The sequence below is a fragment of the Alligator mississippiensis genome, chromosome 4 (assembly GCF_030867095.1).
Source record: "Alligator mississippiensis isolate rAllMis1 chromosome 4, rAllMis1, whole genome shotgun sequence".
In the NCBI taxonomy this organism is placed as follows: domain Eukaryota; kingdom Metazoa; phylum Chordata; order Crocodylia; family Alligatoridae; genus Alligator; species Alligator mississippiensis.
In genome coordinates, this window is record NC_081827.1 from 184,139,113 (window position 1) to 184,163,906 (window position 24,794).

A 24,794-nucleotide genomic window follows, 5' to 3' on the forward strand; every position below is an offset into this window, starting at 1 on the left:
TACGAAAGGAATCAAAACTGCCAACCCAGAGGACACCAGAGGAAAGAGCCATGTTTAGGTTCCTCCTAAACCACTCCACGCTTACCACACAACGGCTACACGTCCTAGGAGATGCGGAACAATGACAACTGGCACATATATTAGGCTACCAATCTCGACCGATCCCGCCAACCGGTCTGGGCCCCGGAGGCACCCACGCCTAACAGTGCACTCCGGATAACACCGCAGCCTGCCCCAACAAACAACTACTTGAAGGGGGCATCTATGAACTAGCGCTTCAAAAGCCCCAACCATGAAAGCCGAAGCTCACCTGTAGACACCACACCATCGTCAACCACATCCGCGAGTGCACAAGGAAGTAATCTGCGAACCTGAGCAGTATCCTGGCTCCTACTCTGTGCTCCTAGAAGGCGATCAAACCTGGTCGCTCATCATATGTCATCACAACTGGCTAACTCGCCGCCATGCTGTTCACCGAGTATGGCCACCCTTTTCTTTGTTTGTTTGTCTGTTCGTCTGTTTTGTCCCCTTACAGGCCCAGCGAAGACGAAGAAGCGATCTGTGACTGCCTGATCGCGAGAATCACCAAGCACCAACCTGCAACACACCCGGGTCGACGCCACAATGGCTGCCTGCTCATATGTCGCAAGCAGGGTCGTCGCTCTATTCCTGCTGTTACCAACAGATTTCTCGGTGAACAGAGCTGACTTCAAAACCTCCAACTCGGTCCTAAACCTTTTGTCATTGTAGGCCAAAGACATAAGTAACGATTTATTTTATGGTTTTTCTTTTCCTGTTAATGATCTTGTACGTATTTGTTTTGTTTTGTTTTAAAGCCTGTTCGAAACTTTATGCAGTGAAGCCAAGTCATAATATGTTTTGAGTGGAAAGCTCTGAATTATTAAAAGAGAACAGCATTGATAATCTGAAGGTTTGGGGGATGTCGCAGAAAGGTCGAGTGTAGACAAAAGCATTGAATGAGAGAGAGAAAAGAGAGAAAATTTTGCCTTTTTAGTTTGGTTTCTTAACTGGAACACAAGAGAGCACAAGAGACAAATGTGAAGGCTTATTGTATGTCGTAGGTGGATGGAGAACAGGAAGTGTCAAATCGTTGAGAGAAAAAGCAAGTAGTGATGCATGATGTGTTTCGACAGTCTTAAGCAAAGAAATGAAAAAAATTGCGGAAAACGCCAAACCGACTCTCAGGTATAGGCCAAGGTTGGCTATCAGACCTCTTCCGTTGGTTTGGGTGGGACACGTGATCATGGTTCATCAACTTATTAATACCCTTCATTATGCTTTTGTTATCAATTGCTATATTTGTGTGTTTTGGTTGTTGAATTTTACAATATCTCAAAACAAAGTTAACCACGCTTTTTGCTTTTGTATACACCCGCTTGCCAAACACTAACAATGATGAACAAAATGGTCTGTACATAAACATGATGTTACTTGCTGTGCCATGGGCAAGGGGGCATGTCACAACCAAATTAAGTAGTGCCCATGTCACAAACAAGTAATAACCATTTAAAACAGTTTTTTCTGCACTAGGTTAACTAAGGGTTAACAATAATGATAGTAACCGCTTTTTTCTGCGCATGTCAAAAAGAAATTTATTGCTGCGCCACTAACAGAGATAAAAACTTTCGCCTCCTTTGCTTTATATAAATCATTATAATTGGTCAAAGAAAACAAGGAGTAACCCTGTGAAAATAACACCCTAGCGAAGACCGCTAGATAATTGGCGATTCTAATTAGATTTATGACGTGGCAAAAAACAATTGGCTATCATACAAACAAAACCCGCTTACATTTTTCGCAAAGTGGAAGACAACTCTGCCCACACCTTGGAGTAAATCTGACAATTTGATCAGTTGTCAGCGTCTTCCTGCGGTGACCTCCCTGGCGTACCCTTGCCCCGCATGCCCGATAAGCCGACCGCCGGCCCATATATATATATCTGCAGAATAACTGAACGACGATCTCTAAGCTGTAACTAACTAAGTATCTCTGACCTCCGTCTTACACCACCTTGACGTGAGTAAACAATCTTGCTTTGCAACCGATAAGCGTCTGCCTAATTAATTCCACTCCACGCATCACAAGTACCCGCCTGACGGCCTTCTAAGGCCCCGGACCCTTATCTGCCCGGGTGGGAGTCAGGGAGAGCTGCTGGCCGGCTGCCCTGGGTCCTGACAAGCACAAGCACTCAAGTCATGAGTTTTGCCTGTCAGCAGCTAGGGGTGCAAGGCCCCAGAACCCCCCTATACCTATCTCCTTAACAGCTGGCAGGATTCATGGCCACAGCAGGGCCTAGCAGCCAGGCCTGCAGTAGTGGTCTGTGGAATCAGGGAAAGAACAGATCAGAAGCTCAGCATTCCTAATTGTAGGAATTGCAGGACACACTCATCCCCCAACCAACACACTGGATCTCCTCTGGCAACAAAGGAGAGAAACAAATCAAATTAACGATAAGACTGCATTTGCCTAAGTTATACTGTGCATTGAAACTTGCTTAGAAACTGCGAGCAAAATCCTGTGCCTTCTTCACGTATTCCAAAATAAAACAACCAGCAGGAAAATAACAGTCTGCATAAGAGAGCTGCAATTTCAGAGGAATTTAAACTGATATATTTCTGCTCTTGGACAAAGACACAAACACTGGAGTCCTGCTATAACTAAGGAGACAACAACACTGATGAAGCGTTCCAAGCACTACCCCAAACATGTCTCCTTCTTCTAATGAGCCGATTACCACAACTGCCTTCTCACCCATTCCTCTCCTTTTCAGCTTCACTCTATGTGTCCTCCATGATCCATTTCTCCTTTATGCCATCAGCCCTTCACCTTCTTCTGCTGATCTAATTTGCTTCCAACAAAACTCCCTTTTCTTTACTTGTACATTCAATCCCTTCCCTTCTTCCCAGCTCTGTCAGGGTGAGGACTGCCTCCTCTAAAATCTGGTCTACACTGCACAGTTTTAGTGGCAGAACTACATGCAAAGCATGAGTTTCTCCAACTCTGCTAAGCAGAGTAAAAGTTTCTGTATGTTCCATCCAGCATGTGTGGATACTACTGTTCCCAGAGATGTTCTGGGAACCAAGGATCATTTGAAGCCTGCACAACCAAAAAAAAAAATTAAAGAGACTAAGTTTAAATAAACTGTAAAGTAATTTTAATATTGAAATGCAAATGGTATGTGAATAATAAAACAACAGAGAGAAGGCCTATCAAACCAAATAATCAAATATTCATTAATAATAGAATTCCTAATATTTGAAATGGAAAGACATCAATCTTAAATTTACTAAGTCCGAAAGTCTTAAAAGCCTCTGACATGGCTTCTTCAGGAAAAGAGCTTCTTACCTAGGTTTAAAAACAAGTTTTAATGAAGCACTTATGCCCATGCACAGCAAGTTGCAGAACTGAGGCTGGAATGATTATCATGTATTATAGTCATTACTCACCTGCATATGGGCAATTCAGCAACAACTGAAGTTCAAGGCTGAAGAGTAAAGATTGAGGTGAACCTGGATTTTTGTACTTGATGACCTGGCCAAACTACAAAAAGCTCATTAAATAAAGCTATAAAATATAAAAAAGTGCCTAGTAAGTTATTTCATCATTAATATGAGTATGAACTCTGTCTAGTAGGGTTATCAAATGCACCTTACATTTTGTCAAGCAGACATGCTTATTTTTAATCACCTATATAAGCTGCTTCTCTCCTAATGGGCTTCCAAGGGAGGTGGTGCTCTCCCCTACCTTGGGGGTCTTCAAGAGGAGAATGGACAAGCACCTAGCTGGGGTCATCTGACCCCAGCGCTCTTTCCTGCCCAGGGCAGGGGGTCGGACTCAATCTACTGAGGTCTCTTCCACCCCTAACATCTATGAATCTATTAATCTATAAACCAGGTCTAGCAGATATAAAACCACTAAATGTTTTTAAGTGACCCTGAGCTGACTTCTCTTAACATTTCTCTTGCCTTCTGCATTCTTGTCACCCATCTGCTCATTTCCTTTGTCTCTCTGTCTTACCCATGGTCTGATCAAATGGATGAGAACGTAGAAAAGTCGAGTTGGAAGGGGCTGACAAGGGTCATCTGGTCAAACCCCATGTCTGAAGCAGGATCATATCTATCCAAACTATCCTATACAAACCCATTGTCTAATCTACTAGCTAAAACTACTCGGTCAACCGTGACACAACCGTGAGTCATAATGAAAGCAAATGCTATAATATTTCACAAACAAGCAGCTTAGGGCCTACTACAATCTACAGCAGCCCTGTGCCTTCAGCTGGCTGCCACAGCTCCTTCAGCTGCTGGTGCCTTCCCAGGATGCCCTTCATATTCTGGTGATGCAGCTGCTGAGTGGAGCCAGGTGAACCTTCCAGTTATATCAATGTGCTTGCCCTCTGTGGTTTGGCAGCAGCAGCTGCTGTCTGCCACAAGAACTGCTGGCAGCAGAGCAGGATAGAGTGTGGATGAGACTCAAGGGCTTGCCTTCATTGCTGTGTTGGCCTGAAGTATAGAGTTTTGCCTCTAACAGTTCCCATCCTTACAAACTCCAGCTTGAGTTACATGGTACATTATGCTAGCCTGTTGAGGAGGGTGTGTATGAGTGCCCCTCGTGTTTGAACCAGTTATGCAGTAGCTTGAGTCACAGCAGATCATGTCATTTATAGCTGCCACACTGAAGACCACTCACACAGGGAGTCTTTACATGTGCTCTGGGATGGGGTGGGGGGGAGGGTTGCTTTCATTAGAGTAGCTCTCAGGAGCTGCTCTCATTAAAGTGCCCACACCATCTCATGTATCCAGCATCCTGTGCTTCAAAATGGCAGCAGGGAACACCAAGCAAAACTTGTTTGATTAGGTTTAGTTAAAGCAGCCCAGCCACCCTTTTGAAGCATGGGGATACTGAATATACATGATGCTGAGGCTGCTGGAGAGTGCTACTTAGCATGTGTTGGAACAGGCATTAGGCATGTGTATAGGTACTCACAGAGATTAGCTTGGGAGAAGCAACAGGTAAGTACTAACCTGAGCTAAACTACTGCAGTGCAGATAAGTCATGTGTTTGTATCGTTCCTAGCACATATGGCAAAGCCCACATATCAGTTACTGCTCCGGTTGAACAAATGAGGAACTACTGTAATGCGTGGTAACCATTCTGGCAGGCTGCTCTGGATGGGCAGAAGGACAATTAATGTGAAGAAGTCTACGACAGCTTTCTGGCACTCTGTTATACCTCGTTAGTGACCCTTGTACATGCACTTTGCTAATGTATCATTGTCACTACCCCAAAACCTGCAAACACTATTAGTAATATAATCATGCTTACAGACTTTAGCTCAGGTCAGAGCCTCAAGTTGGCCGTTGTGATACAAACACTAGTGTACTCCTTTGGATGAGAAACTCCCTTCTTGTGCACTTCTCCCTACACAAGTTTTTGCAAGGAAGGGAAGAAACCAGTGCAACTTCCAACCTGAGAAGCCTGAAGAATACACAGGAGGTATAACTTAATGACAAGTGGGAGGTAAGGGCTGAAGAGCTGGAAGATTAAGTGGCATGACTTACTACAGTTCACTTGACTCTGGCCTCTAGTTTTCACATCTATGGAATGGCAACCCCTTGAAAAAGCACAACCTACAGGGACATCAAGATTTGACCGGATGATAACAGCAAGTGTAATTCATTGCATATGAGATGTGCTTCCAGATAGCAGACTTGTAGTATAGCAAATTCAGAAATTAATTCAACTTATATTACTGAAGCTCATGGGACTCCTCACCTGGTCAAGAGCAGAAGAATCAGGTCCTTAATATGAAGAGCAGGAAAGCAGGAGAGGAGACAGTCTGCTTCCTAACTACTGAAATAGAAGAAATGTATATGCATGGTTGCCAAGCACTGATAATAAGTAGCAAACCCTGGTATTGGCAACCTGCTCAGACATGCAAATAAAGTGCCCATTTATTCATTTTTTTTTAAATAGTGTATTTTTAGAGCTCATGAATAGTGCCAGATTGGCAGAATTACAAAGAGAAGATTTCTGTTTATCCACAGTCTAGGTACAGTAGTGTTAATTCAGTTTTACTACCTCAGTAAATCCAGATTAGGTTCTCTCAAGTATGCGTCGCCATAGTAATAACATTTCCTCTCCTAATTCATATGCACAGCTTGAGGGATGGCTTATGTAGAGTTGTGGTGTGTTGAACTCATAAGCCACCTTGATGCAGTCTGATCTGACTTGATACAATACAGCCGAATACTTAAATAAGACTATTTCCCTCAGCTTTCCAGCCTCCAAATACCATTTACTACATTAGTGCCCAACTTGCATTTAGGTCCCAAAGATCCTCTAGCAATCAAGCAATCAAGAAACAAGAAAATCTAGCAATCAAGAAACAAGAAAATGAATATTACAATATTTTTTGTCATCGAGTAATGACCAGGGATCTGGGTTTTCCTGTTTGCAGCAGAAAAATGCAGTAAAGCCTTGGATTTTCTCATTGTAAGAACCCAGATTTTCTCCTTTGCAGGCTGGCAGAGTTCCAACCAATCTGGTAGGCGTCCAAATTGCTTTAAAATGATAAATATGATCAATAAAACATTTTGTTCAAATGATACTTATATATATAGTGGCATTTCATTTTAAACATGGAAAAGCATGGATGGGGGCAGATATCAGAGAATCTGCAATTTTTAAATGGAGAAAACCAGGATCCCTGGTAATAACAGACTTAATAACAGACTTAATAACAGCCTCTACACGGAAGGCATTCAGCCATCCGATTAAATTACCCAGTATATGTGTAACAGTAGCACTTAGAAAAATAATGCCTAGAAAGACGACACCCTTGCTGCATTTCAGAAGCGGGGTGGTAAGAGGAATGGACAAGGTGGAAGAGAGAACTCTTTGCGGTGAACAAGTTTACATCTTCGTGTTTCCCCCTGCTCTTCTCATCTAAACGCCTGTTAGCAACTGTTTAGATACTTCACAATTCTTGCCCCTCACAAACAGTTTATACTTTAAATTTTTTTCCAATCAAGCAGCCATTGATAAACAATGCCACAACTATGCACGTGGAGGCTTTTCATATGTCACATCCACTATTTCTGCAGAACTCCTCATTTACAGAGTTAACAACAAATCAATTTAAGACCTGAGAAGCTGGCATCTCTGCAAAAAATTTTCTCCCAGTGACATCCAGTCCTGAATGATTCAGGAGCCATGCAAGCAGCTTTGTTAGTCAAAGAACCACAGCAATAACATATGCACCCAGAGGTGAATTATGGCCAGTCCACTCCAGTTCAAAAGCAAGAACCGTAATACTTTCATCATGATTGAGAGATAGGTAGCATATGCATTGTGTAATTCATAACTGGAAGAGAGATATAACCAATGCAGTTATACAGACGCAAACACACTTTGAAAATGTTTTCTATAAAAAGAGCCACAGGTGGTAAACTGAAGTTCACTTGTGGCTCAGAAGCCATGGTAGAAATATCACTGCTGTCTCCAAAATCCACTTCCTCTCAGGTTCCATTCACCATTCAGCATCTCTCCACAAGCCCTGTAGGCCACAGTTCTACCCAGAAGGCTTTGCAGGTTTAATTGAACTCCTTGACTAATATGTTTTGCAGACCATACACCGAGAGATATTTTTCAAAGAGATAGGCAGAAAAACACATGATGGGATAGCAAACCAAACAGAGCACCCACATTAGTTCTGTTTTCATTTGAAAAGTTTGTCTAAGAGAAAACGAGTCATCCTGCCAGAACGAGAAGTATGACTGCTTAAGTCAGAGGCTCCAGGGGGTAAGGGTAGGAGGAACTACTATTTCAGGCTTTGTTTGTTAGAAGGGATGTAAGCTGTGCTTGGATACCAGAGTGGGGGTGGCTTCAGAGATGCTTGTAATCATACTAACTCATTAACACATCTCACAAAGTTCCTTTAAGAAAACATATTTACTAAGGTCTCGCTGAGGCTTCTAGATTCACACTACTGTAATTAGTTGCAAGCCATGATCCAGGATGTCTTGCCAGCTCCCCTAAAGCAGAGATGTAGAAATAACTTGAATAGTTTATCAGCACTTGTGTTTCTGCACAGCATTATCTCCTGAATGCTTTGCAAGCAAGGGGACTGGCAAGAACCCTTTCAACCTTGGTAACTTGGCTGCAGTTCATCTCATAAATCCTTTGATATCAGGGAGTTACAGATTCCCCAGGTCTCTGTTTAGCTCTAAATGTATAGCAGAGCAACCCAGAAGCTGCTCTAACAGCATCGACTGGTAATGGTCTCTCCCCTCTCCCAAGGGACATATGCTAACTAGGGATTGTGTTTTGGCCCCTCATTTTCTCTGACAAGAGCTTTAAAAATGGATATCTAAACCAGCTATGGCAGCTCTATCCCTGCTGCTGCTGGGTGCAGACAAAAGTGTTGCTCCCAGCTGTAACTCAGAACATTTCTGCAAAGTGATCCGAGTTACAAGGTTACCCCGGACCAAACAGAAGTTCACTGTTGGTTCCAGGAGGAGGGGAGGGACTGGGAGCCTGCTGCCAGTTTCCCACAGCAACAGCCAGGGCTCTGCCAGTGCTTGCTGTTTTCAGAGTGGGAGGGGGGAAAAGGCAGTGGAGGGAGCTCTTTCTTGGAGCTCCCCAGCTGGTGCTGAAGGAGGGGGGGTGGATGTATTGGAGCTCCCCTTCCCCCACCTTAGGGGGGCTCCAATACACCCACCCCACCCTGCAGAGGGGGCTGAAAAAATCTCAGACTGAACTCCCTCGGCTCCCTTTCCCCTTATCCCGTTCTGAAAACGGCACAGGCTGGGAGTTAGCAGACACAAGTTACAAAAGATGCTATATTTTGATACATCTTTATCTGATACCTCATGCAATGAGGGGTTAATATTTTCACTGGATGGGCCATTTTTGAAGCTGTCTGCAGCCGTGCATTGTGTTTGGTCACAGCTATAACCTGCTTTCTGTGGGCAGATTGGGCAAAAATTGTCACTTAGGGTTAATCTACAGCTCCAAGGATCTGTAAAGGGAACAGGCTACCCATCCTTTTCAAGAGCAGCAAATCCAGCCAACTAGATAGCAAAATGGAAAAAAAACCACACACCTATATTTTAAGAACCCACTGAATGTAGTGACAACATAGGTTCAGATTCCCAGCTGGCACAAACTGACTTACTCCCACTGAACTGCCAGATCAAGCACCAGCTGAGGATGCTGCTTGTAGATGCCTGCTGTTTGCTCTGCCAGTGACGTCACCTCCTTGATCGAAGGTTAACAAAAGGAGGCAAAGTGCCACAGCATAGGGGACAAAAGTTAGATGGTATTAGACAAACCCCCACCCCCACTGCTGACAGCAAGGAATAAGAAAATCAAAGGGAAAGGATTAATTGTCTCCAGTCTCCTCAAGAGCCTGAAATAGTCTAGACTTGCTCAAAGTCCTCTACATGGTAGCACTTATTTTTTCAAAGGAGGAAATTAAGAATGTTTAGACTTGCTTTACTCTCTGCATGGACTCAGCTGGGAGTCCAGACCTCTGTTTCTGTAATATTAAGGACTGCAGGAATTTGGGCTACTCACAGAAAAGCCCACAGAGTTTCATAAACTCCACATTTCAGCATCCTTTCATTCTCTGGGTGAATTGCATAGCTGTGAAAACATGAAGATATGGGCTGCTTGCCAGCATCATTTTTGCATGGTCTCCTAAAACAGAAAAGCTGCTTTACTTTCACAGCAGCCCCACATGCACACACAACAAGCTTAATTAGAGACAGAATTATGAGTCTCATCAAAGCCCCATCCCAGGTGGACTGAGAGGGACTCTTTCCATTGAATTCAGTGTTTTTTGCATCGGACCCTAGGGGAACAAAGGTCATGGTGAACTTGCATTTGACTTCAGGGGAGTTCCATATGAGAAACTGCAAGATCAGGCGTTAACCAATCAAGTGATCTGCCTGATCCCAGAATTGTGTCAGGCACCTGGAACAGGGAAAACATTTTGCCCATGACATGACACTCAGCAGTCTTACAGCGTTACCTTCTAAAGCTCACCCCCTGCACTATGACATAAGTCATAGGGATGCCTTCCCAGCCCAGTGGTTTGGTTAATGTTCTCCACCATCCTTGGATAAGTTATTGATTTAAGTTTCCACTCCCCTTCTCTCTATTTTTTCAGGGTCAAGGACCATTTGAGCTTTATCTTGCTCTCACTGAGTTGGTGGCATATTTCCCATTGGCTGGACAGGATTAGAGTATCCAGCATGCTCTTAAAGAGGATTCTGAAACCACATAGGGGTGGGAAGAAAAGCCCATGCTGCACAAACACAGTCTGTCCAGGCAGGCAGGGAACAGAGATAGCTGAGAGATGCTCCTGTCCAGATTGACTCCTGAACAAATTGGGTACCCAAGACATTGGGGTTTGGGCACATGAATCCAGTAAACAAATTAGAAATCCACAGCCTAAAACCCCACCTACAATTGGGAAGAGGTGTTCAGTAACATATGCCAGTACCAATGTTTCCTCTAGCAGACACTTCCCTCAACAGGCTAATATGCATTAAGCTTGTTAGCCAACTTCCATGATGGATGGGTGGGATTGAAGAGTAGGGAAGAGGCTGGCTGTTCAAGACCCAGCTGAGGGCTCAGAAGGTAGGAATGCATGTTGTGGAAAGAACACACACAGTGGGTTGTTGTCCTGTAATGAAGGGTCTGGAAACCACCTGCTGATTAAGCTGTGTATGTGCATGGTCCTTGACCTGCACCAGCCCTAGTGTGCATGAGACTGAAGGCAACATATGAAATGAGATCTGAGATAACAGGAGGCAGAATATTGAAGCCTTATGTGGAAAAGATGAATGCAAAACTTGCATATGGTTAATGGGAGAGGGTGTTATCTTCTGAACAACACTGTTCCTTTAGTCATGGAACTACAGCATAAAAAAAGATGGACCCCTAAACCAGTTGAAAATGCAGCCTGCCCTCCTAACTTATGTTTTACTATAACAGCACAACATTCTGAGATAGTGTGGAGAGTCTCAAAATGTCAGGTTAAGGTGGGAGTCATTTATGATTATTGTAGTACCTGGAACTATTCAAGCTGACAGGAAGATTTGTATTCCAGTTCATGGCAGCTTTGGAGGTTTTGAACTTTGGCTTCTTTCTGCATTGGAACATGCAAAAGAAGAACATTTGCTTCTTCCTGCATTGACATTCCTTCTGCAATGTCAAAATGGCCATCTTAAGATCAAAGTCTAAGGTTATTCATTTCAACAAGTTGGGTGTTGCAGGGAGGGGAATGGGCTGGTAGTTAGGACTCCAGCTTATGATAGAATGTGGGACGGCAGATTTCAAATTTTGTATTTCAGATCACTCTATATCTGACCTGCCCAAGGAAGCCTGTTACTGTAACTGTAGTGTATACAGAGCAAGAAAAAGAACAATACAAGACTTAACCATTATAGACTTACAACTATGGAAAGAAAGAAGCATGGAAATGACTTTAACTCAAGCAAATAAACCTATTTCAGGCAGTCCTCGATTTGCAATGTTTTGAGTTACAGCGTTTCACACTTACAACATGTATAAATTGACACCCTGTTTCAACTTTCTGAAGTCAGTTTTTACTTTACAATGCTTGATCCAACGTGACGCCACGCCAGTGAACAAGTTTGCTGCGTTGCTCATCTCCCTGGAGGACATCTGTCCAAACTTACTTGGACACTTTCTTTAAGAAAGCAGACAAGACTCCAGAAAAACCTGCAGCCAAGACTCCTGAGAAGGCTCCAGCCAAGAGCCCTTCAGAAAGTCCAACCAAGGGCCTTTCTTTAAAAAGTCCAGCAAAGTCACCTCAAAGAAGTCGTTCCAAATCAATATGATTGATACTTACAATATAAATACATTAATGTAGCTATATTACTCATCTATAATTGATCGAGTACAAAATTCTGGGGTATTTTTGGTGAAAATAGGGTATTGGGCCTTGGTTCAGGAACCAATCCCCCATTTATAACATTGCTTCTTATGAGAAAATTGGTTCCGAGTTACAATGTTTCGACTTAAAATGCGGTTTTCAGGAACCAACTGTGTTATAAATCTGAGGACTGCCTGTACTAATCTGGCAGAAGAATAAGTCATTTTGTGGTTTTCTAGCACCCCCATCTGGTATGTAATTGCTAGCTCCTTTTCTCAGAGCACACCAACTTCCAGGGATACTGCAGTCCCATGCCAAGGCAACAGCTTGTACATAGAACACTACCCTGGCTAGGGCTTTCTCTGCCCTCCAGACATCTCTTATTGTTTCCACTATTGAAAGTAAACATCTCTTGCCAAGGAACTTGGTAGCTCATTCTTTCCTCCTTTCATTTCTCAGCCACTCTGCCATAGACAAGTTATTTTTCTTTCTCTTCCAATTACTGCCCATCCTTTATACTCCCGGAGAATGAGAGGGCTGAACATTTGAGTGCCAAGGGGTGTTAAAGCAGGATATTTTGAGACAGTCTTTTTTCTGGGTAAACTAACAATTCATTTAACATTGCTCTGATGGAGCTGAAAATCCTGTGGCCTGCAGCATATGGCCAAAAAATACAAAATGGTCATTCTCTGCAAATAGAGAAAAATACAAGGACCAATACCAACAGCACCAGGCTTACGGGCCTTACTGAACTGGCTGTTGCTGTTTATGCCTTTAGCTAAAAGGCAAATAAGACAAAACTTGCTGATGAGCTTCTGGATGTTCCAGAAAGGAGAAAAGGTTACCAGACAGGCTGAAGCCCTTGAGAGGACTGGCAATTTGCTAGCTGAATGACTGGTCTTTGTCTGGCTCTGTTTGGATCTTTTTCATAAAATGCCAGCTGAGCTGGACAGAAGACCATGCTTTTACTTGTTTAATTATTAAAGGGCACAGCACCTTCTGGGATTTTATTATTAGAGACAGGATCAAGGCTATGAAATTCAGCTCTTTGGGCGTTTAACTCTGATCGTCATTGCAGTATCAGAAGGCAGAAGGGGATCCAGGGCACTGATTTACACATCTGCAATGTACACGTGTAGCTACTGCAATTTGTACTTAGGAATGAAACTGTATGCCCTGAAGTTACTCCAACCGATGCAAAATATAAAGCAAGCCGTCCACCTTGTGGTGCAGGTCACCATGACTATACTCACCACAGCATCACACTATCTGCATCAGTACTGCACCAAATGCAGAGTCCAGTTCAGTATCTTTACCCTAATCACCAAGACGCAATATGAAACCAGTTCTAGTTGCTTGCAAAGTCAGTTCTCTCTTCCCAAGCATGGCCTGGCGCACACTGCAGTAAACTGGAATAACAATACTGTTAGGCAGAAGCAGGGGAACTTGCAAGTGCAGAAAACAGAACATCTTCAGCAACTGGCCTGGACCAGGGCATATGCTGCTATAGGACAGGACTGTCTCCTCTTGCTGTTTGTTCACAAATCTCACAGCTTTCTTCTGAGGCTTTCCAATGAATGCAACTTTCATTATGGCTGCAGAGAAAAGTGTGAAAATATGATCCAAGTGCACCCTACAAGTCAGAGACCAGAAGGCAAACAAACCAAACCCAGCTTTAAAAAATACTTCTCCAGCTTCTTGAGGCCTGAATCAGGTCTGAACTCTTAGAGCTGGTGGTACTGGATGCATTAATGCTAAGGGATGCATTTGAGTTGCAGTTACTGTGTATAAGGGTGATTCAAGACTGGGGAACTATATATCAAGCTAGCCAGAAATTCTGACAAAATATGAGCCTCATCCCCAAAAGTCCATTTGCTGCACCTGAAATGCTTTCTTCATGAAACTGCATCAGGGTTTTAAGAGAAACCTGCCTGGATTCCCCTGGTGTGTTTACCCCAGGTTTGTGGATCCTGGAAAATGTGAAATCCCTGCTGGGCATACATATGCATCTAGGCAGGTGAGTCCTGATGCTGGAAACTCTAGGGGACCCCAAACAAAGCTTTCAGTTTTACGGAGCAGATATAGGGTCTGGGGAGATTCTGATTTCCTAGAAATGTTAAAAATTGGTATCAGTTGGATTCAGACCCAAACGAATGGAATGGAAATTTTCTGTGAACCAGAAACCCTCCTTTTTGGCCAGTTCTACTGTGCCATGTATTCCTAAACATAATCTATTGGTATCTTTTTTAGCTACTAACTTTTTACACATGTATATACACCTCCCCCAACCTCTTATTTATCACTCCTGTAACAATGACCATAGGCCTACTACAGCACAAATTATTTTATTGAGTTTTAACCAAGCATGTTCTTCACACTGACCTGCAAAATCTTGGCTGGCAAGTCATTTTGCTTATTCATTCCAGCTAAAGATCTGCTTTTCTATTTTTAGATACTCAGGGGGCACTCAGCCAGTATAAACACACCTGCAAAGATCTACCAATATCTGAAATACAGGTGTCTGACAGCAGTCTAGCACTAGGGTAGGTGCAAGCTACAGCTGCCTGTACACACATTAATGGCACCCCATGAGAGCTCTAATTTGCCTTGCTAGAGGAAATACTTTTTGACCTATCCTCCAAATATCAACCCCTCAGAGTCTGTAAAAATCATGAGATGCGCCCCCCCCCCGAAGCCTTGAAAGTAAAAAATGGATTTGGGGCTCTATTTTAGTGTTTTGGTTGCTCATCTCAAAGGGCAATTTCAAGTGATGCTTTTAAGCCTCTACTTGCATGTACAGAAAAATTGATTTTAAAAACAAAAACAAAACCCTGAATGCAAACTGTTTAACTCAACTTCTTGCTTCCATTTCCCATCATTGACACTGGCTAATTATCACAACATGCCACAGCTCCACAGCAGAATCTGGAAGTGAATTTGAAAGCAAAACTCAAAGATGAAATGAACACTGAGGAGAGGAGGTTTCTAGGCTACCACCGAATTCCAGCCAAAAGCTTCTTATTCAGATGGCAGGCGATTGCACTCAGCCAGAGAAATGCAGAGTAGGAAGCATGATTAATAGTGATCTAGCACATAACATTTCCTTTACTAAGCCCTCAAACTGTGCGCTGTACAATAATTGGCTGGGAAATGGGAGAAAGAGGGCCATGAAGTACAGCCACTTCATGTAGGACATAGCAAATATGCTCTTAGCTACAATTTTTACCTGGGTTTCTGCCCATACCTTACTATTGTTCATACACATACCTCTTTAAACCTGAACCAGGCAAAATTTGCAGTGAAGACACATGCCAACAATCTAACAGCAAGTTTAGACAGAACCTTAGAATAGAAACCACCAAACATGGACAGCACTGCCAACATCAGGCATGCAGTCATTACAAATCACTCCTATAAATGCTAAGACTGGCTTTAAAAATAATGAGTTTGAATACTCATGCTTTTTTAATGCAATTCCTGAGTTGTTGTGGAGGAGTCCCCAATATATGAGAGTGATTCTTTCACACCAAAGTATACAGACACACACAGACACACCCCTCCTTTCCTGCATCTAGATGGAGGAAATAGTCTTCCTTCTGAAGCTGACAAGCAATTTGTAGAGGAAGATAATGCGAGGGTTAGGTGAGGAAAGGATGGGCAGGATGGAGACATTCTTTCCTTATTCATTCCCATGAGAGGAATGTGGGGAAATCTGAACCAGCAGAGACAGCAGTGTGCTAGCCTCCTGGGAGGGGAAACTGGGACTGGAAATTGAAGGCTAAGGGATCTGCATGTCACTTTAAATTGGAAAATAGGGAATTCTGGGTGCCCATGCTTGCAAGAAGCTGGTTAAGAGCTATTTCACGCACCCCCTCCTTCGGGCAGGGCTCCAACAAGAACTGCAGTTTAGTGTAACTAATTTTGAATGACCCAGAGAGTTCGCAGTTCATATATTTCTAGATCATTAAACTTTCTCCTTGCTGTACTACTGGTATTTGAAATGCCTGCACGTCTTGCGTGCACATTATTTTCCCTTTTTCCTGTTAGGTTCTTGAAAATTAAAAGATAAGCTTTGTAAATCTCATACAGAAAACAGAACTGTCAGGTTAGCTTTTAACGAAAAGCCAGAGAAGAAACAAATTCTTTTAGCAGAGCAGAAAAATCCATTATTAAAGGCTTAGAGACAAAGGCTGTTCAACACAATTAAAGGAAAATCTAAGCCTTTGAAAGCAGAGGGCATGACACTGGAGTACATACAAGAGAGAGAGATGAAAGCCTCTATTGTAACACTGCTGAAGAAGTAAAAAAAGCTCCTGATGATGCATTTGCCTAAACTAAACTGGATTACAAGCTTTTTGGGGAAGGGATTGCATCTTTCCATGAGTTTGTACAATACCTCTATAACCAGGCCTTGATCCTATTGCAGCTCTACTAAAATAATTATAACTCATTGCCTCCTTGAGATAGAACCAGTTGAAAATTTTCATTATGGAAAACATTTTAGATAAAAATTGGAGTTGCATTGCTATTTTCTTTAAGAAAACATCAATTTCAGAGATTTTTTTCAATCTGAAAAACATAATTCATTTTCATCTGTTGCTCTGAAGTAAAATATTTTGATTAGGAGTATTAAAGCTTTTGTTTAAAGGAAAGATGGGACAATTAATCCCAGTTGCATACTGGGCATGTTGCTTAAAAATATACAGCATAGGCCACAGTTTTAACAATGATAATAACTGGGGGGAAGGGGAGCGGGGTGTGAACAAACTGCATTTAATGAACTGTATTTAATAGGCATCTAAATAAACAGGGAAACAGATAAAACTTCCAGCTGCCAGAGTACTCCTACCTACCTTAGATGCCTATTAAATACAGTTCATTAAATGCAGTTTGTTCATACCCCGCTCCCCTTCCCCCCAGTTATTATCATTGTTAAAACTGTGGCCTATGCTGTATATTTTTAAGCAACATGCCCAGTATGCAACTGGGATTAATTGTCCCATCTTTCCTCTAAACAAAAGCTTTAATACTCCTAATCAAAATATTTTACTTCAGAGCAACAGATGAAAATGAATTATGTTTTTCAGATTGAAAAAAATCTCTGAAATTGATGTTTTCTTAAAGAAAATAGCAATGCAACTCCAATTTTTATCTAAAATGTTTTCCATAATGAAAATTTTCAACTGGTTCTACCTCAAGGAGGCAATGAGTTATAATTATCAAAACATAATTCACCCAGGATGTGTAAAAAACAAACAAACAGTGTGTTACCAGAAAAGACTTGGCTTGAGAGCATGACATGGTTTGTAGCATATCTGGAAAGTGGAAGCCTTTTAAGAGTTGATCTGTCTATGGTAATTGAACATTTTTAACTATACAGCTAACATCACTATTTACTGGACAGGTGTGAATCTGTGGAGGACAGTCCGAACTAGTGAGAATCAGTTTATACCTACCTAGAAATGCCTCTGTTGGCACCCATGAAAAAAAATTCAGATTTAGGTAAGTTACCAATGACTGAAACATTGTCATCTTGCATTTATATTTCAGTACAGTTTGTTCCTTGCTTGTTGCCAAAATACTTTCAACCTTCTATTATGCACTATCATAGCATTTTGCTTCTGCGTGTTATATAGCCTAGCTATGATGACAGTAGCAGTTACTGTTAGCCAAAGGCCCTATGACCTAGAGAAAAGTGCACTGCCAAGAAAACATCGAAGTTCAAGTCTTACCTCTACTGGTTACCAGTAATTATTGTAGCTAGGTACAGACATTCAAAAAGCCTGAGGCAGAATTGATCTAAGTTATGTGGTTTTCTGCAAGTGGCGTAGTTTAGATTGGTAGTGAATTCAACACATTCACCTTTTGGTTTGGGGGGGTGGGGATGGGGACGGGGACACAAGACAACAAATCTTATGCCGGGTTCCACCATTTTAAACCAGTCTGTGTGACAAACTTCTGTTCTGTTACCAGTACAGACCAGTTTCCCATTACACCAGCTGAGTAGAGAATACCTCTTCCATACAGCAGACGAAAGTTACAGCCAGTAAACCAAAATGACCCTTCAAGAATCTGATGGACCTAAATCCACTAGTGTTCTAAGAGTGGGTGAGTAGGGGAACCAACCCTGGAGGTTGATTTAGAGGGGGTGCCAGAATGATGCCCCCTGAAGACCCCATGTTGCAGGGGCTGCCTCCACTGGTGAATAAGGAGACCACATCACAGTTGCAGCAGTCCAGGCCTACATTGCTGCACCTGCAGTAGTAGTCAGAGTGCAATGAGCCTATGCTGCATGAGGTAAGGTCACTCAGACCCTGTCCTGCCAGGCTCTCCAGTGCTCAGCACGAAAGCACCACCACCCCCCTGCACTTTGCCCAGGGTGCCAAAACAGCCAGCTGTGCCTGTACCTAAAAGCTCAGCTGCTCTGACTAAAACAAGGCTGCTGATATATACAAGCCACCTTTTCAATTCGTGCCACGTTTTCTTTTAGTGGTGGGTCCTATACCTGGCTAATGAAATAAGCATCGTAATTGGAAACCTGCATTGAAGGTCCAGGGTTCAAACCCTGGTGATACAGGGAAGGGGAAGAGAATATTAGTAGCACAAAACAGATTCTCTGAAACAAGACACAGGAAATTGGGAAATTGTAGCTTAAACTGCATAAGAAGTTAAACTTAAGCACTAAACAATTAGGAAATGCTAGAATTAAGGTACTCTGTGCAACCTTAATTTAGCTCCCTTGTGCTTGCGCATTATCATGCAGTCCTTAATTAGATGATTACATACTATTTCCCACCGGGCAGCTTTCTAGGAATGAGTCACAGTTAGATGGTGAATGCAACTCCTATCTGTTGACTCTGTGGTTTAAACCAGGACAAAAGGCTCTAGGATGAAAGGCTCCACTCACCCCTCCCTATTACCAGACCAAAGTACAATTGGCCTCTGAGAGAGACCCAGAAAGATTTGTCTTTCCTGAAAAAGTGTAAACGCAGAAGGTTCCTTGGGTGAATTTGATATCTGTTATTAGACCAACCCAAATAGTTGGAGAATAGTTATTAAGCAAGTTTTGGGTTCAAAAACCCTTTGTCAGGCCCTTAGACCAACACAGCTACAACCTAAACCCCTGTAAACGCAGAACACACTTGCTTCCCTGAATCAGTGAAAGGAAAGGAAAACCCTGCCTCAATCAATCTCAAAGCATGCTAGGACAGGAGATGGATGGCTGTTAGCTCAAGCCAGCTTACAAAAGGCATTGTTAGCTGCTGTCCTGGAAGACAAGGCTTAAAAGGCCTCCTATTTTAAAGACTTCATATATTTTTAGAGGCATTTAGGGAGCTGGGCTGTGTGCACTGTACTATCTTACTGTTAATATCAAATACCTTGAGGGTTGTAATGACTGCTAAATCTCTGTTTATCCTACCATCTATTGGTGTACAAATGAGACAGTCTTATTCGCTGCTGCAGCCTGTGGTATTTCAACCATAGCTGCAGTGTTACAGATGGCATTATTCTTTTTGTGTAGTCTTAAGTGGTTGTCATACATACCGTAAACAGCCATGGACAGCTAGGCGTAACTGCTTCTGTACCATTTGCAAAGGAAGATCCTATTTGTTGCTGGAGGCAGAGAAAAAAATTAAAGAAACACCTTAGCTCTTGTCTTCATATCAGGCTGTTACCATAACTCTCTATGCTTTTTCTGCATTTACACCCACCCCCCCGTGAGAGCTGTGGAACCATTTGCAACAAAAACAGTCAAACCTGAGCTTTTATTATCTGTGCATATCGGCAGAGCTGAAGTAATGACCATAGGAGACCTGCTAGAAAGGGATCAGATGGGCTAATCTGATGCAGCTTTAGGCTAGGTACAGACAGTAAAAAAGCCAGAGGCTGAATCAATTCAGTCTTTGCAGGTTAGTCGAAAATGCAGAAATTGAATTGAAAGAGAAGTGAACAGACATTTACCTTTGATTCAAGAAATGCAGCCACATGCAAGTAGTGGCTCATGCCAGAAGCCAGGGGGTGATACAGCACAGCTCTCTTGCTGTATGTTCACTTACTCTTCCTGCTGCCCCAGAGTTCTCTGGGATTTCCAGTCCACAATCACAGTGGCAGAACTCTGCAGGGTTGCTCTTGTCATCACTTCTTCCTGCTTCCAGAAGCCTCTGGGATTTGTAGTCAAAACTGCAGCTAGCAGTAAGTTTGAGTGGGGGAAGGGGTGTTTAACCCTCTTCCCTGGCCCCAGACCCCAGCTGGGGTTTGCCTGGGGGGGACGAAGTCCCCACCCCTGCAGACTGGGCTGCATCCCCATCTGGATTTGTGCCCCCCATCCAACCTTTACTGCTCAAGCTAGGAAGCAGAGGGCCAGGGCCAGGGCCAGCCCTGCTCTGTGAGGCAGACAGCACTGCACAGGACAGCCCAGCCCAGCTGGACTCATTATGTTTCTTTCCTTACAGCCTAACAATTTCTATAGCTGAAAGTTCATTCTCCGCTGTTTCTGTATTACATGTAAGTTCTGGAGAAGCAGAAGCTTTTTCTTACTAGGTGAGTCAGTGTGTTTTTTCTGTTTTTATCATGGGAGTAGGTTTTTGACTGTAACACCCAAGTATCTTCATCAGCAACTCTCAAAATGCTTCCTGTGGGGTGTCAGTATCATTTCCCCTATTTTACAGATGGTAAATGTAGGGGTAGTGACTTGCCCAAGGTCATGCAGTGGCAGAGCCAAGAATTAGAACCCAAGTTTCCTGACTTCTAAGCCAGTGCTCTCCCCACTGCACCATAATACAGCAATAATTGTGCTCTCTCTGTGATGGTGAGGACACATCTCCTCATCATTCAAATGTCCCAGATCAACTGTATCACCCATTATTTTTATTAAGTTAACTTCAGGCACCCTGAAGTGCATCAGATACAGCAGCCTTGGAGAAGGGGGTTCTGTTTTTATGCCAAACATATAGCAGAGTTAGCAGCACTGTAACGTCATCCTGCGGCCCTTTCTTCTCCTCCAGCCTCCCACTGACATGTCAAGGGAAGTCTGCTGTTAATATGGAATTTTCTAAAGTTTCTCCAAACAACTCCCATAATATTTAACCCTAACTTGGAGGGCCGTTGTTATGGTCAGAGACCAGTCTCCTTGCTCATTCAGTCATTGACTTCAGTGTTGTCACAATCAGTAATGTCGGTTGTAATCATGCTATTCCATAGACAATTATCCCTTAGGAACCGAAATGAAGAAAACACTTCATTTTACATAAGCCACTAAATCACCATCACCTGAAAGTTGCTGACATCTTTCAGATTTTTACCTAGAAGTTAAAGACACCACCAGCTTTTTTGTCTTCTTTATCTGAAATACTGGCATATTAAAAAAAAACCACAAAATCGTTTTTTCGCTAAAAGCCTCGTGCAACCTCAGAACTGTTTCTGGTATCATCTATGTAGTTACCTTGCTATATTTGAAAACACTGCTTTTAAGTGACAGAAGAATTCAGCATCCTTCTCTATGAAGATAAAACGTGACCTTGAAGGGTTTTACTTTATGTTGTCTATTTGTTGCCTCTGTCACCAAGGAGACTGAATTCCTACGCTCACCTTTCAGATCTTTGCCGGAACATAATTCATGCCTCTCTCTGCCAGTGACCATCATAGCATAATTACATGGGCTATTAATACATACTGTTTGTGCGTTATAGAATTAACTGTTTGTGTACTCACATTGTATGTGTGATAAGCAAGGGTGTTATAACACAGGAAATGCAATTCAGCCTCACTTGGATTCATGAGTGCTAACCTTTTGAAAGTTTTAGTTTTGTACTACTGTGTTCTGTGACTTGCCACAGTGGCAGCAAAATTAGATCGCTGTTCTTGATTTTCATCTTCTGTAACTAGGTTAAAAAATAATAATCAATCCAGCATCAACCGTATCAAAATAGTCAAAGAAAAAAAACAAAATTTGGGTGGATCGCATCTACAACAGAGTTGACTGGTCCTGAGAAGTTGCTAGGTTACATGGTTCCCTCTGTTAGGAAATATTGACTTACAAGCATGAGGTAATTGAGACAAACTCACTTGCTGGTATCCTTCTTACAGCATTTGTAGATGGAGTTCTGCATAACAACCGTGGGAACTGACCCTGCTAATAGTATTAGGAGTAGGCAGTGTAACATGCACGATTCGAATAAAACACTGATGTAAGCACTACAGCCCACCAATAAGTAGTGAAATGGTCTTTAGAGAAGGCTCTAGCTTGATAAATTATAATAACTCTCTTAATATACTAATTATGTTTTCCTGTTGGATTTTCCATTTTGCTTTAAGCAGCACACTTCGTCAATGCTAATAAGAGTCCCGTGACAGAAACATCTATGATTCCTTGAAAAAGTACATAGATTTTAAGCCTTTTAGAACAAAGGCTGTCTCATTTTATCTGTACAGTATGTATTCCAGTAGCCCGCATTCAGTTTTACTCACATAGGGATAAGCCTTAATCCTACTGAAGTCAAGGACAAAAAGCTCCCATTCTCATCAATGGGGAAAGGATACGGTTCATGGAAGTCAGTATGCAGTACTGGATAGCTAGAGTGGATCTGGGGCAATTCTGTAGATATCTGGGTCAGTGGCCAGGGGATAATAGATGCCCTAGTAGCTTTTGCCACTGAGAAACCAAAAAGGAAGGTCAATCCACACTGTGTCAGTTATATAAACCATTAGGTAATAATGCATCTTTCCATATTCACATCATAAAGAACTGATGTGCAGAAAAGTCACTTCTGGTAACACATGGAAGAACAAAATTCTAAAAAGATTCTGAACCTCCAGGAACTGAGGGGTTATTTAAGCCAAACTTAAATAATACATTCTCTCTCCATGCTTACACAAACCTAGTCTACAGCAGTCACTGAGAGAAAAAATGCTATGGCTGTGTGGGTATACACACATACACAGGTATGTGATCTGATGGTAACACTGCAATTTTCCCCTTTCATTGCTGGTCTCCATGCCTAGTACTCTTGGCTGAAATAGTAACCTCTTCTAGAATTAGCTATGACAGTTTTTGGAGCAGCAACAGCTTAGTTTGATCAAATCAGTTCCTTAAGCAGCGTAACAGTCACATTTTAGTCCTAGCTGGACACCATTGCTTCCAGCAGCAAGAGTGACTTTGTAAAAGACCAAAATCAACCCACTGGGTGGTATGATATGGGCATGTAATCTATTGTCTGGCAGTAGAGAACTGTGAATTGAGATTTCTGTGATCTAACAAGGATTCATTTCCCATAGGATTTTGAATAGCTTTTTCCAAGACTGAGTCTCTTCAATTTCCTCTGCCTCAGAAAACTCATTTTTCATAAGATAGAGTCTCTGAAAAGTTACTCAGTGCTGCATTATCAGATGTAGGGATACTCTGGGTATCCCAATTTTATATTAGTCAAGTTGACACAGAGTCTGGATAAGTGTTCCCACCTCCCCTGAAATCAGTGAGGGTACTGAGTATTTCTGAAGACCAGCCCTTAATTGTTGTTCCTTAACAAGAGGTATCAAAAGAGTCAGTGACTTGATTGTTTTACCCCTTGACTCCACTGCCAATAAAATTGGAATAATGGTCCCTCCCACCAAAGGTGATATTGTATTTAATGGCTTCTTATTAGGTCTTCTAAATTTATACTGGGGGAAGTAAACAGTAGAGTTCTCTAAGCATCTGTGTTGGGACCTGTACTATCCAACTTATTCATAAGTAAAAAAAGGAGTCAACAGGAAGGTGATAAAGTTTACAGGGGATACCAAATTGTTCTGGGTAATCAATCCCAGTGATCTGCTTATCTGGTTAAGGCTTATGGAAAGAGCTCACAAAACAAGTGAGTGGGCAAGAAAATGGCAACTGAAACTGAATATTAATTAATGCAAATTAGTGCACATGCACAAAAATAAAAGTGACTATTTGTATACAAGGGTAGGCTCTTAGTTGTTCCCACTCAGGAAAGAGATCTTGGCATCACTGTAGATAATGCTCAAAAAGCGGGAGAGGGGTGGAAGTCAGCTGAACATGTAGCAGCAAGAAAACAAAACAAAGCACACACAAAAAAGAGAATAATTAGGAAGAGAACTGAAAACAAAACAAAATATCATTATGCCATCATATAAACCCATAGTGCACTAAAAGGTACAGAGAAGGGCAAAGATGTCTGGAGCAACTTCCATACAAGAAGATGCTAAAAGATTAGGACTCTTCAGCTTCAAGGAGAAACGTCCAAGTGGGAGTATGGCAGAAGTCCATAAAAATCACACAGTGTGAAACAGAATAAGGAGCTAGAGTTCCCTAATACAAGACTGGGCCACCCAATGAAGTTAACAGATATGAAGTTTAAAAACAAAGAGAAGAAAGTACATTTTTATGTGACACATGACTAACTAGTAAAACATATTGCCACCAGACACAAAGGCCAAAAATATAACAAAGTTCAAAGAGGAATTAGACACATTTATAAATGATAGGTTCAACCAGGGGCTATTAAACACAACAGCCCCAGACGCAGGATAATCTAACCCTGTGACTCCTGATGACAGGGAGGGTATGACAGGGAATGGATCACTTGATACATATTTTATTTATAATACTCCTTCTCTAAGGCATCTTTTATTTGCCAGTGTCAAAAGGAGGGTATTAGGCTACATCAAAGATGACCAACCTGCTGCACAGGTGCCACAAGTGGCAGAGGCAAGCCTTTGTGTGTGGCGCACAGCAGTCTGGGGAAGGGAGAGGTAACATAGTAACAGATAGAGCACAAAGCTGAAAGCTAACCAGCAGATCAGGTAAGAGAAAGGATTGGAGTGGCACCTGTGGAGGATGTGGGACTGATATGTGACATGGCTG

At 42.3% G+C, this 24,794-nt stretch overlaps 1 long non-coding RNA gene across 6 annotated transcripts in view; it reads right to left on the reverse strand.

The window, feature by feature from the left end:
- Positions 1-24,794, reverse strand: part of LOC106738353 (uncharacterized) — a 264,293-nt gene that overhangs the window by 96,338 nt on the left and 143,161 nt on the right. For all 6 annotated transcript variants that reach the window (XR_009462053.1, XR_002091701.2, XR_002091699.2 and 3 more), the window contains exon 3: positions 19,475-19,543. This is a non-coding gene — a long non-coding RNA (uncharacterized LOC106738353). The remainder of the gene's footprint in view (positions 1-19,474; positions 19,544-24,794) is intronic.